The sequence below is a fragment of the Panthera uncia genome, chromosome D4 (genome assembly GCF_023721935.1).
Source record: "Panthera uncia isolate 11264 chromosome D4, Puncia_PCG_1.0, whole genome shotgun sequence".
NCBI classification, from domain to species: Eukaryota; Metazoa; Chordata; class Mammalia; order Carnivora; family Felidae; genus Panthera; species Panthera uncia.
In genome coordinates this window covers 12,396,994-12,410,681 of record NC_064807.1, presented here as the reverse complement: position 1 = coordinate 12,410,681, position 13,688 = coordinate 12,396,994, and the positions used below count along the sequence as shown (strand labels likewise).

Here is a 13,688-nt window from a genome sequence, read left to right as displayed (position 1 = left end):
ATTAGTGGAAGTATTTGTAGTCAAGCTATTTGGGATGCCCTTGGAAGAGAAATATGCCAAGCATGTCAAAAGGGCATCATTCCCTTTCAGAACAGGGTTTATTTTTAATCAAAATGTTAGAGTAAGTACCAACACTAGATTAGTGTAACTGTTTCATTCTCCCCCCCTGCCCCCCCCCCCGAAAACCATAGAGAAGTCAGGTCACTTAGGAATTTGCCAAGTGTAGCAAGAAATCATTCAAACTTGTAGGGTTCTGAACTTGAGAGAGAATAAACATTCTGGAGAAATTAGAAGCAAAGATTATTGTCTCTCTTTTTCTCCCTGGTAGTTTTCAATTAGTTCATACAGTACCATCCACAAAACTGTTTAGCTGTATTACTAAAGCTTAACTAAAAAATGAGGATTTATGAAGTACTTGCCCCAGACACGTCCCATGGCTTCTGAAGGTAATGCTCAGGACCATGAGTTAGAAACCCCATTCCTGGGACTGTGGTAATGACAGGGGATTCAGATGAAGATCCCAATAAACACGACATCTTACTCTTTTCCTGTGGCATAACCCACTGACATGTTTGGCATCTACCAAGCCCAATGCTGGCTTACCTCCTCAAAGCACTAGAACTTGGTCTTCATTCTTGTGTCCTGGCTGAGGGCTTCAGTTCTCTCTTCTACCATTTACTTCTGGGAAGCAGCCAATCATTCCTTAGGCTGAGGTTTCTTCATCTGTGAAAGGGGATGATGGAAGTAACTATCTCATACAGCTATTAAAGGGACTGAATTGAGAAAAGCCACATAAAGCACTTAGAATTTGGGCTGGCACACATGTTCACTCCCCTCACGCCCAACATTTGCTATAGAAGGGGTGTGCTAGGCACCAGTATGCAGTGATGGAGAAGACAGCGTCCCCGGGACATCTCACGGTCCAGCTGAGGAGCAGACGTGAGAGTAACTCATTTTACCACTCTAACTGAGGCCTGCCAAGGTAGGGGTCCTAGAACGCTCCCTCTAACTTGCCGTGTGTGCTACTGGGAGTCCTGAGATGCCTCAGCACTTTGCAGGATAGAGATTCCCCCTGAGCTGAATGACCTAAAACCACACACATTCAGCAACTTGGTATTGTTTTCAATGACGCTACATTGCATGGTGCTGCTACACGCAAAGGCCGGGCGCATGCCTGCGTCCCCTCCGCATGCTCTCGTGCAGGCAAAGGAGATTAAACATTAGAGCTTTATTCTGTCTCCATGCACATGACAACTGCCACATCGTTTTCCGAGGCCCAGGTCAGCTGACAAAGTGTCCCAAAGGTTTTGAGTTGTCTAGCAATTCAGGTCAGGCTGGCACTTTGAGAGTTGTAATGGCTTTCCTTGGGGAGGAGTCGCAGAGGATTCCCTCTTGCTTGAGAAAAAGCTAGTGTGGATATATAGCACCAATGTGCATCTCTGAAAACTGAGAAAGTTTCCCTTTTTGCTTTGGTCACTGGGAAGCCTCGAGACACACTGACTCTCTGACGATAGTGACTGTACAGGACCATGTGCCATTCTTTTCTCTTGTTTTGAATTACATCTTTGCAATTTATGTAATTTCTATGGCGTGCATTTTTGAAACAAGTTCAAATCCACTCTGGATGTAAAGGAAAAGAATAAATATTTAGATTTCTCAAACTATGACTAAGTAACAGAGTGGGACGCTCAAAGAGTTAACACCCTTCCAAAGGGCTTTATTTACTCCCAGACAATTTATTTGCTGGAAAATTAAGCATGAAGATTCCAACTGTCAAACACCAGGGGGATACGTTTCTGGCGGGGGGGGGGGGGGGGGGATGGGGAAGAGCACCTGAGTGGAACTTATTCTTGCAAAAAAAACCCTAACACTCAGATGTATTTTCTAGAGCAAACAGCCCATCTAGTGCTAAACTAGCTAAGGACATATTTGAAGGACAGCGGCTGTTAGAGGCCAACGGAAATTCTGAAATCAGTGAGCTGGAGCAGCTCCACCAGCCAGTCCAACTGGACAGCCACCAAGATCACTTCCAACTGAAGCTTACAGAAGACAAACTGTGACAGTGGAAAGACCTGGAAAATTAGGAGATGCACGCACACACTCAAAACAAACCAATAGTGTTTGCACAAGGAAGCTACTTTTAGGAATTTTTTTAAAGACTTTTTTTTTAATGTTTTATTTATTTTTGAGAGAGAGAGAGAGTGTGAGCAGAGAGAGAGAGAGAGAGAGAGAGAGAGTGAGCAGGGGAGGGGCAGAGAGAGAGAGAGAGACTCAGAATCTGAAGCAGGCTCCATGTTCTGAGCTGTCAGCACAGCACAGAGCCTGACGCAGGGCTCGAACTCACAAACGGTGAGATCATGACCTGAGCTGAAGTTGGATGCTTAACCGACTGAGCCACCCAGGTGCCCCGTTTAAAGATTTTTTTCAAAGTTTATTTATTTAAGAGTGAGAGAGTGAGCATGCTCGTGTGTGTACGTGAGCAGGGGAGGGCAGACAGAGGAAGAGAGAAAACCCCAAGTAGGCTCTTGCTGTCAGTGCAGAGCCTGAGGTGGGGCTCAATCTCAGGAACCACAAGATCATGACCTGAGCCAAAATCAAGAGTCGGACACTTAACCAACTGAGCCACCCAGGCTCCCTAAAGTAAGCTGTCTAAATGGACAGTTTACTCCAGAATTACTGCTGAGATAAGCGTGAAATTCCAGTTGATCCCTGTGATCAGAGAGAGTTATTTATATCAAAGCACTCACCAAAGTGAGGAGGACCTGAGGTGACAGTATTATATAGATCCATATAGATACAACAATACAAACCATTCGTACAGCCACCCATGCACATGGCTCTATTTCTGCTAGTATGTTGCATATATATGAGCTCCTTCGCCCCTGCCAAGAAACAGGTTTAGGTTTTGTCATTTCTGCTGTCAGGAGGTATACAAGTTCACTAACTCGCTCAGTACACACAAGTGTCAATGGCAGCTAGGCTTCCGGCTCAGGTCTGGGCATCCTCCCTCTAGATTGTGCAATGTCTATGTGGCTATGTGAGCGAGGCAGGAGGAGGTAGAAGGAAGACGTGGAGGCCATTGGGGAAGAATGCATTTGAAAAAGCATGCTTTATTGGCAGGAAAGAGATCAATTCTACGCCACCCTTCTCTTTCTCTACTTACAGCCTTGACGAAAACTCTATATGATCTAGTTTTGATGCTCGCCTGAAAAGATGTCTTTGTCTGCTTGCCTAGAAAAGGTATGTTTTCATCAGAGACAATTCTAATGCCTGTGCACTGAGGGATTCTGTTCTTGACTCACACAAGTTACAGGCGATGCCTGCGTGATGCCTTATCAGGAGGAAAAGCTCACAATCCACTCAGGAACAGGAATTTAGCTGCATGACAAAACTTCTGGGTTTTGGAAACATCTGGATGTCTGACATTGAGAGACACAGCCTGAGCCTCACTCGCTATTTTGCTTGGTACATGCCCCTGCATGAATCATACCAGAGCTAAAACCAGGGGGCAAGAGAAGACAAAGCAACACAAGCCTGAAGAAAGCCAGAGACTCTCCACCATCAGTTACAATGGGGGTGGGGCTTTACGGGCTTCAGTTGGGACCTGAAGTTTGGGGTCTGAGACCACAGTGAGGGTGGGGGCCAGAGGTAGCCACTGAAAGAGAGGTGATCAGGGAAGAAGTGGATGAATGCCATCTCAGAGGAACAGAAGTGGGAGGAGAGTGCGGAATTTGGAGCCAAGAATTACAGACAAGAAGCAAAAGCAGGTTGGGATGAAAGGTGGGAGGGATGGATCCTGAAGGCCAGCAGGGTACAGACGTGGCTAGAGAAAGGCACTGTCTGTTACTCAGTGAAATAATGCACGTGGAACTTCATTCATTCAGGCTGAGGAACAGAGAGGTTTCAGCACATGTGTGACTCATACGAAAAAATGTTCTTGCTAAAAATTGATATTAGTAATCAGCTTTCCTTCTGGCATTTGCTTTTTGGTGGGAACAGGAAATGAACAAAATATGGCCTGTATAAGATGAGAAAAAGGCTATGAACAGGATTTTCTCTAATTTATAATCAATAACTTAAAATCAACAATAGTAGCAGCAGCTAACGCTTATGGGAACATGCCAGGCATTATAGGCATGATTTCATTCCATTCTTGCAATAACTCCAGGAGGTAGTGCTGGTATCATCCCCATTTGACAGATGAGGAAACTGAGGCTGAGGAAACTGAGAGGTTGAATAACTTACCTACCACCCATAGCCAGAACCCTTTCTGACTAGAAGTTTCTGTACTCTTAGGCAGTAATGTCTCTGACATTGGTCATAGCAACATTTTTCTAGATATGTCTCCTGAGGAAGGGAAACAAAAGCAAAAATAAACCATTGGGACTACATCAAAATAAAAAGGCTTCTTCGCAGTGAAGGAAAGCATCAACAAAACTAAAAGGCAACCTACTGAATGGGAGAAGATATTTGCAAATGACATAACATGTTAATATCCAAAATATATAAAGAACTTACACAACTCAACACCCCCAAAACAAATAATCCAATTTTAAAAAGGAGGAGAAGACATGAACAGACATGTCTCCTAAGAAGACATCCAGATGGCCAAGAGACATGAAAAGATGCTCAACATTACTCATCATCAGGGAAATGCAAATCGAAACTACAATGAGATATCATCTCACACCCGTTAGCACGGCTAAAATAAAAAACACAAGAAACAACAAGTGTTGGTGAGGATGTGGAGAAAAAGGCACCCTTGTGCACTGTTGGGAGGAATGCAAGCTGGTGCAGCCACTGTGGAGAACAACATGGAAGTTCCTCATAAAGGTAAAAATAGAAATACCCCATGATTCAGTGATCCTGCTCCTGGGTATTTATCCACAAAATGTAAGCAGACTAATTCAAAGCGATACACGTACCCCTAGGTTTTATAGTAGCAACATTCACAGTAGCCGAATTACGGAAGCGGCCCAAGTGTCCACTGATAGATGAACAGATAAAGAAGACAAGGGTGCATGTATACAACAGAATTACTCAGCCATAAAAATGAATGAAATCTTACCATTTGCAATAGCATGGATGGAGCTAGAGAGTATCATGCTAAACGAAATAAGTCGGTCAGAGAAAGACAAGTACCATATGATGGAATTTAAGAAACAAAATAAATGAGCAGAGGAGGGGAAAAGAGAGACAGAGGCAAACCATGAAACAGATTCTTAACTAGAGAGAACACACTGGGGGTTATCAGAAGGGGGGTAGGTGGGCAAACGGGTAAAAGGGGTGATGGGAATTAAAGAGTGCACTTGTTGTGATGACCACCAGGTGATGTTTGGAAGTGAGGAATCACACCATATCCTACACCTGAAACTAATGTAACATTGTGCGGTAACTATATTGGAATTAAAATTAAAAGAAGATTGTGTGCTCTTAAATCACTAGTGTTCACACTCCCTAGATTAGGGTTTCAGAGCCCTTTCACGTACAGTACTGCGTTTGGTCTTTTCAGAAACTCTGGGAGCCCGCCTCGTCTCCAACCTCGGCTTTGCCGCTTCCTAGCAGTGCTACCTTAGTTCTCTTAAACGCTCTAAACTGAGGTTTTACCCTCTGGAAAGGGAGGATAATGATGGTGTCCAGCCACCCATGGGGCTGTACTGAGGAATAGGTGCACTCATGGCCACAGAGCTGTGCCCCTCTGTTGGTGGGCAGAGAAGGGGTTGGCATGACTACGGACAGATAACAAAGGGAAGCTCAGGGATGTGGAGGGGCTCACTCAAGACCCGCTGCCAGGAAAGTGCAGAGCTGGGAGCTAAACCCACATTGTCTGGTGGGAAATGTATCCTTTCCCCTGAAAATTCTTGGCCCCACATTGTTCATGACACCGCTTCATGGCGGTTAAGAGTGGCTCGCTTTCCCAAGGGATCCTGGCAGCTGCTGTCACAAGCAGCCTCTGGTGCAGGTGCATTAGCTCACTGAGAACATCTGGATGCTCTTCATGGCAGCTTTGAAAGGAAATTTTCCCCATTCTGTTGGCATGACTGCACAGCAGGTTTGGAAAAGTGCAATTCGGAGCGCTTCTGCTGCTGATTCCCCTAAACAAGGACATGTGTTTGGCATGTTGCCTGAAGGCCCGATGGTGTGTGTTGAACTACAGGCTATGTTGTGGTTGAAATGATGAGGATTTAAGTGCTGATACCTGTCCCCAGTGATATATGGGAGGATATGTTCCTATTCAGTATAATGGTTTGGAGGAGACAGAAGGGAGGGAGGAAGCGGGGGGGGGGGGGGTTGAGAGAGACAGAGAAGGAAAGGTTGAGAAGGGAAATAATTCTCAGATAAAGAAAGAACACAAACCAAATTTCTTCCAAAGGATTTATAATGAGCTTGTTTATGAGTCATCTGCATCTGAAAGTGAGCCCATTTCCTTCATGTTGGAATCCAGGGGTAAACAAAATGGTAACATAAGCACTGTTTGCCATTTACATCAACGTTTTCACTCCTGGTCTGCCTTCTGAAGCCCCTTCTCCCTGTCCTCGCTTGCACTTGTCCAACCCCACCTCCTGGCACAGGATCCCTCTTTTCCTGTGCTTCATTCTCCATCCAAATGCAACTGATCACAACTCAGGGTGAGGGGGGGAAAGCAAACTGAGTGGGACGAATTCACAGTCAGTTGTTAATAACGGATGGCCTTCCTGAGATACTCATGGTTTAAGAATCATTACACTCTACGTGGTAAACCGGGGGAAAGTTTTCATCAGGTTCTGCACCAGTTTATCTTCACCAAAGCAAATCATTGCATTGATTTCAAAATCCCAACCTCAATACATATTTAATCACCAATATTTATTGACGACCTACAGTGGGAGAGACGCTGTGCTGGAGATTAACTGGTGAGGGAGAAAGAATCCATGCTGCCATGACGGCTTTCACTAGGGGAATAAGTCGGTCACCCAGGCTGCCCTGCCTTGTTGGTCCACTGCTCTGTGAATGTCAGAGGAAGACGAGGCGGAGGAAGAGGAGGAGGAGGAGGAGGAGGAGGAGGAGGAAGACTCCGAGGTCAATAAGGCAAGGCTTCTAGCTGTTTGTCGGAGATGCCTCCATTCCAACTGGCTTTATGCTCCATTACCTGTCTGTCCCCAGAGGAATTTGAGTTTACTACCCTGGTCGAGGAAGATATTCTTATAATACATATTAGTACCAAGATTATTTTATAATACTAAAAATTTTTGTTAAAATATCAAATTAAGTGGCCAAACTTAAAAGTACAAAATTGAAAAATGGGCTTCCTGAGACCATAAAGGTAACAAAAAATTGGCTTTTGGGGGTCCATTTGTTCTATCTTTGCCTGCTAAAATACATACACTATATTTTAGGAGACCTAGATTCTAGCTCTCACTCTGTATTACTTACAAGCTGTGTTACCTCAGACAAGTTACTTCACCTCTCTGAGCTTGTTTCCTTATTGATAAGAAGAGAGGATTGGATTTGATAATCTTCAAAGTCTCTTCAGTCAAATACTGTTCTAATGCTATGATTCTTCACCGATCTCACAGACTTCAGTGAGATTTTAATAAAGGAACTTGGCATAGTTCACTGGTTACATGACTCAGGAATCCATCTCAAAGAAACACAAAATAAAGGTTGTCAGAAAAAAACAGCAGACTTTCATTTCCTGGGTAAATGCTTCCTCTAGGACCAAAGAATGTCCATGTATTAATTCCAATGACAAAGATGGGAATTATAGAAGAGTAAAAATCAATGAAAAGCATAGTGGATCATACATAGGATACTTCTACAGGTAAAGATTTATGTGTGGTCAGTGTTTTTTGAAACCAAAAAGGAAACCCCAAGTTCAAAAGAATTTTAAAAGTTATTCTTTGTGTTTCAGATCCCAAGATCTCCAAAGAAAAATATGGCACATTTCATCAGACTGCATTAACAGCTCCCCAAGAGGACTTGTCCCTTTTTCGGCTTAAGACTAGGGTTCAGTCTTTGGTGCTGACCACAGAAAGGGGGAATCAGTCTACCACTCCATGCCTTGCTAGAGGGTGGTGAGGCTATGGCCGGGGAGAAAGACTCAGAAGTTTCTTTGAAGTGCATGTCTGTTTCAAGGGAAAAAGGAATGGTAAGCATGCTGGGTGAAGTTTACAGGTGACATGTCCCAAATGGCAAAGTGAACTGGTGACGAGACAGTACAGGACACCACGGCTGGTAAACTGGTCGTAAATGGACCAGTGCTTGACCCCCAGGTGTTGGCCGGCTCAGTGTCCATCGCCTCTCCATAGAGCCATCAGTGGCCCACACATGGAGGAAAGAGAGTGAAAGGAATAGTTAGGTTTACCAAATACTAGCTAGAATGTTAGAACCAGAAGAAAAATCTGGAGGCTTCCTAGTCTCATGCTCTCATCACACAGACGAAGAAATGAGACCCAACGAGGAAAAGTGACTTGGCTAAGGTCAAGCAGCTCTCCGCTGGCATAACTGACTCTAGAACCCAGCTCTTCAGACGGCCCGTCAAATTTACTTTTCAGCAGAGCAGATCTGTAGGTTGAAAATACTCATGAGTGACCAAACATCCCAGAACTTTCCTGCATGTGGACAGTACAATACTACACTGACGTCAACCTGAGTAATATACCGATGGTATTGATAATTCACTCTTTCCTTCCTCAGCAGACTCCTGGTCTCAGGAAAGTTATTATAATTCACTGCTATGAGACTCAAGGTTTAATTTGTCATATTTACTCCTGTTTTATCCCTAAAATGTCTGGGCTGGGAGTTGAGTCCTGGAGACAGTTGCAAAACTAAACCAATGCAGGTTATACACTGATGGGAGCCATGTGTGACTAGGGATGGCAAAAGTTACTACCAGGGCAGGAAGGGTACTTTCGTCATGGCCATGGGTCAACTGGGCAAGAGGACCGAATTGAGGCACCCCCCCCCCAACCAAGCTGGTTCTGAGACCAATAGGATGTGGTCACTGATATGGAGAACAAAGGCAAAAGAAAAAAATTACATTTCCTTACAACTTGCAGCCCATTGACAACTCCTTGAGACAGGCAGAGTGACCTTCTTCAAGAGCTCAGCTGCCTTTATGTTAATACTTTAGCTTAACATTAGCCCAGGTTCCAGGATCCTGTAAGTCTCCTCAACATATAAAAATTCCTTTGGAAACATCTTTTATCTCTACCCCCAATCATCCTCCAGGCATGTGGCCCACAGATATATATCGGAAGGGTCTCATGACTAAGGTTTTGCCAGACAGTAGTAAATGGCCTTTTTCTAACAACACCTATCCTCTCAAGGTCTTGGAAAACTTGCTTCCAAATTCCTTAGGGACTCAAGCTCTCCCTAACCCTCTCTCAACTTGAAAGTGTACAATCAGTCACTCCTCACAACCCCAGTGCAGTTCTTTCTGCCCATGGGGCCTATCCCTGTGCTTTAACAAAGCCACCCTCTTTGCACCAAAGACACCTCAAGAATTCTTTCTTGACTGTTGACTCCCAAACCCCAACATTTTCACATCAGCCACCACTTCAGTTTAGGTCTCAATCAATTCCTAAGTGACCTTGAAAAGGTCTATGGAAATCCCAACAATCCAAGCTACGAGAATGATATTGGCTACAGCTACAATGAAGTTCAGTCCTAACACATTCAAATATTCATCCTCCCTCTCTCCCCACCTTTTCATTGCTGTCCATCCCCACCTCCAAAATATCTCTGCCTTGACAAATAGATTTTCCCTATTTGCAGTAGAAAAAAAAAAAGGAGGCCTCTGTCATATGACAAGGGGTCCACGTCAACTCTCACTACCTGACCGACCCAGTTTGACCAGTTAGGTCCCATCTGGGTCCTCATTCTGGGCATGTTGTTGCATGTTCTCAGACAAATCAATCTCTCAAGGTCTCAGTTTCCTCATCTATAAAACAGACTAGATCACTCCAGTTCCCTCACTATAAAATTCCCAAGATTTGGCAACAGTTTTCTGATCTCACAAAGTGCAAAGAAACTTGCCATTGTTTATTGGATGTATAAGACTATAAACAGAATGAAAGATAAAGTTACATGTTTTTAAAAAGTTAATTCGTCCTTGCAATAATGTATCCTGAACAATTTTATTTTATTCTACCCTCACTATCAATGACATGAGGACACGGGAAACGTCTGAAGTTCTGGTCGAAAACCTGAAAGCAACAAAATCTGGCACAGAGTGAGATCGATCAGCAGATGTAGGTCCTTTGACACAGACAAAACCTGAATGAGACTAAAACCAAGACGGGCCAGTTCTGCAACACAGAGCACATCAGGGGACCGTCATGGGTGTCACAGGTTTCTATTATTGGACCTCTACTCATCTATCTATCTATTCATCTTTCCATTCATTCTTTTATTTTTCTGACAACTTAAAGTAGCTTATCAAAGTGATTAAGCAACCTCCCAAAATGTTCAAACACGTCTTTGCTATGAAGACATGTTACTAGGGGTTACAAGTAGCAGCGAAAAACATTGCAACATAGGTGTGGAGACTCACAAGTCAGTCCACATTTGGAACTCCAGCCACAATAGAGTCAATAATTGAGATGAGGGGAATGTCCATAAAGAACCAGGTGCAAAAGGAAAATACTATCAAAAGTAATCATGTGTGCATGGATATATACCGATTTCGCTTTCCAGAGACCAAGAGAGAGAGAAAAAAAGAAAGGGCCTTAAGTTTTCCTCTCACTGCATTCACTACGCCTCTCATTAGAAATGCCAGTTCAATGTTTAATATTTGTCTTGTGCACAAACTTGTACGTCATTCTGTGGATTTGAGAAATTTAAAAATATATAGGCTAGAAAACAGCTAGATTCACATTTTGGCACAAATATAAAGTTCAAAGAATTGAGTGGTCTGGGGTTGTGCATTTCATACACACAGAGGATGGTCAATCTTGTCCCAGGCCAGGGTCATCGAGCCAAGTTTCCCCCTGCATTGATCTTAGACACGTGAGCAAATGGGAAAATCCACACAGAGGTTATTTGTTCCACAAGAAGCAGCAGATGTGATACAACTTTAAAATTCTAATGATTTTACCACAACCCTGGACTTCTGGCCAGAAGAGGCAGCCTTAGAAATGCTTTTGCCTCCCTGCTTCTGCAAAGAGCCTAAGATCAGCCGTCCTGCCTCCAGTGCCAGCACACGCGCATGCACATGCACACACACACACACACACACACACCATTGGAGACTGCATTTCTAGTGAGCCATTCCAATTCTGCAGCTCACTGATGGGAAGGACTCTTTCCTCATCCGTTCCTTTCTCTCAGTTATAGTGGTATCTGCACAAGCTACTTGCACCAAGTTCAGGCTATCATGTGCTTATTAAGTAAATGCCATGTGTCTAGCTTGAGAGCTTAGCAAATACCAGCCTTACCTGTGCATTACAATCACCTGGGAAGCTTTAAAAAAAAATGAGCATATGCCAGCACCCAATGTCTGAGAGATTCTGATTTAATTGGTCTGGAGTGGGACTCTGGCAATGGTACTTTTTAAAATTTTTTTAAAACATTCATTATTTTTTTGAGAGATAGAGAATGAGCGGGGAAGGGGCAGAGAGAGAGGGAGACACAGAATCCGAAGCAGGTTCCAGGCTCTGAATTGTCAGCACAGAGCCTGACGCGGGGCTTGAACCCACAAACCGCGAGATCGCGACCTGAGCTGAAGCTGGACACTTAACCGACTGAGCCACCCAGGTGCCCCAAGGCAGCAATGTTTTTAAGAGCTCCCTTGGTGTTCATAATGTGCAGCCAGGGCTGAGAGCACCCCCACCTTCAAACTAGGTACTGGAAATCCAGAAATGAACGTGGGGGGCAAGGTTTTCCCCCCCGACAGAGCGTGGGTCTTTGGCGTATGTGTGACTGGCACTAACACTCCATCTTGGGTAAAGCAATCACCAGTTTGGGCTTTGCCGACATTGTATGCAACAAAAATCATTGTGGTGAGAAATATGCTCTATCCACTAGCCAAATAAATGGCCCCGCATGGTCATTTAAAAATTTCTCTGATACGTTTCACTGAGTGTTTCTTACAGATTCGGTTTCCTCTTGTTTCCTCTCACAGAAGAGGCCATCAGTGCAGGAAAACTGGCAGCTGCTCTCTCCTATGCAAAGCTCTCCCAGCACCTAGAGCCAGTGCAGCAAGCGGCACAAGGACACGAGCCATCAATCTTGGCTCAGCCGAAGTAACCCAGCAGAGCCAATCACAAACACAACGTAAATGTCACAGGAGACGTGCCTGGTGAGGCGCTTATGACTAAAGTGTTTATAAAACATTACTTCCAGTACTGTTCTTAATCACATAGGAGAGATTAAAAATAGCCCCCATTATTTCTTTGTCCCCTACCCCCTTGAGCAGGAGTCAGTGATATTTTCCACCAGCTAGGTGTCTGCTTAGTCGTGGCCGGTGTAGGAAAAATCCCAGGTGTGCTATATCTGAGGGGTGCTGGTGTGCTTCGGGGACCTCCAGAGAGGAGAGAGGGTGGGTGTTTCCTGTCCCTGTTCCCCTCCGTCCTAACCACCATCATCACCGCCTCCGACTTTCTCTACATGAACGGATGCCTGCCTCAGTGGCCCTGTTTGTCCTTAAGTTCTCTGCTGACTGGAATCCTACCCCCCCCACCCCCCCAAGCCCAGTCTTCTTGCTCTCAGCCTGTGCCACAGAGCCATTGGCTAGTGAAAGGAAACCCCAGACTGGGGCCCAGAGTAGCAGCTTTGGGGACGAACGTTCTCAAGGCAGTCTTCCTATACTCCCCACCTCACGTTGTCCAGTCCAGACACAACTCGTACAAAGAGATCCTCTCGCAACTGGGAAAGAGATTTTTGTCTCCATCCCCGTCATCGAGGTTCATCTCTAGGGTTCATGTGGTCCAGGTCTCAGTACAACCGATGGCTCTCAATCGGAAGTGCAACTATTAAAAAGTTATCCATCGGGGCACTCAGGTGGCTCAGCCAGTTAAACGTCCGACTTCGGCCCAGGTCATGATCTCGCCATTCAGAGTTGGAGCCCCAAGTCAGGCTCTGTGCTGACAGCTCAGAGCCTGGAGCTTATTTCAGATTCTGTGTCTCCTCTCTCTCTGTCCCTCCCCTGCTTGCACTCTGTCTCTCTCTTTCTCTCAAAAATAAACAAACTTGCAAAAAAATTTTTTTAAATTATCAATCAAGTGAACTGTTAAATAGAATACATTCTAAACTCCTGACTTGACAAATACATACTCTCAGAATGAAAATGTTTATTCTTTCCTCTGTTGCTATTGAACCGAACTCCATTTGTAGTATTTTCTACGTTTACCATAATTTCAACCTGTACTCATTCTCAATGGTATAAAAAATTAAAATGTAATTGATTCAAAGAATACAAATCTTGGAAATATTTTTTATCAAAAATTTAAGTCACATGTTCAAAAAATAAATTTGTTAATGCTTTTGAATGTGTTCAAAATTATCTATTCAGAGTATGAGGCAAAATATAATTTATAACTAATGGATAGCAAAATGAGAAATTAAAAGTTTTAAAATAATGCTGAATTGTAAAATTTGCACTTTTGAAACTTCTTTAAATCCTAATAAATATTTTATTTTTATTATTTTAAGTTTATTTATTTATTTTGAGAGAGAGAGAGAGAGCAAGTTGTGGAGGGTCAGAGAGA

The 13,688-nt window shown here is 43.9% G+C and overlaps 1 protein-coding gene across 1 annotated transcript in view; it reads right to left on the bottom strand.

The window, feature by feature from the left end:
• Positions 1–328: 328 nt before the first annotated feature.
• Positions 329–13,688, bottom strand: part of CFAP95 (cilia and flagella associated protein 95) — a 233,073-nt gene continuing 219,713 nt past the window's right edge. The window contains exon 7 of the mRNA XM_049633757.1: positions 329–723. The gene's annotated coding sequence lies outside the window, so the exon portion shown is untranslated. The remainder of the gene's footprint in view (positions 724–13,688) is intronic.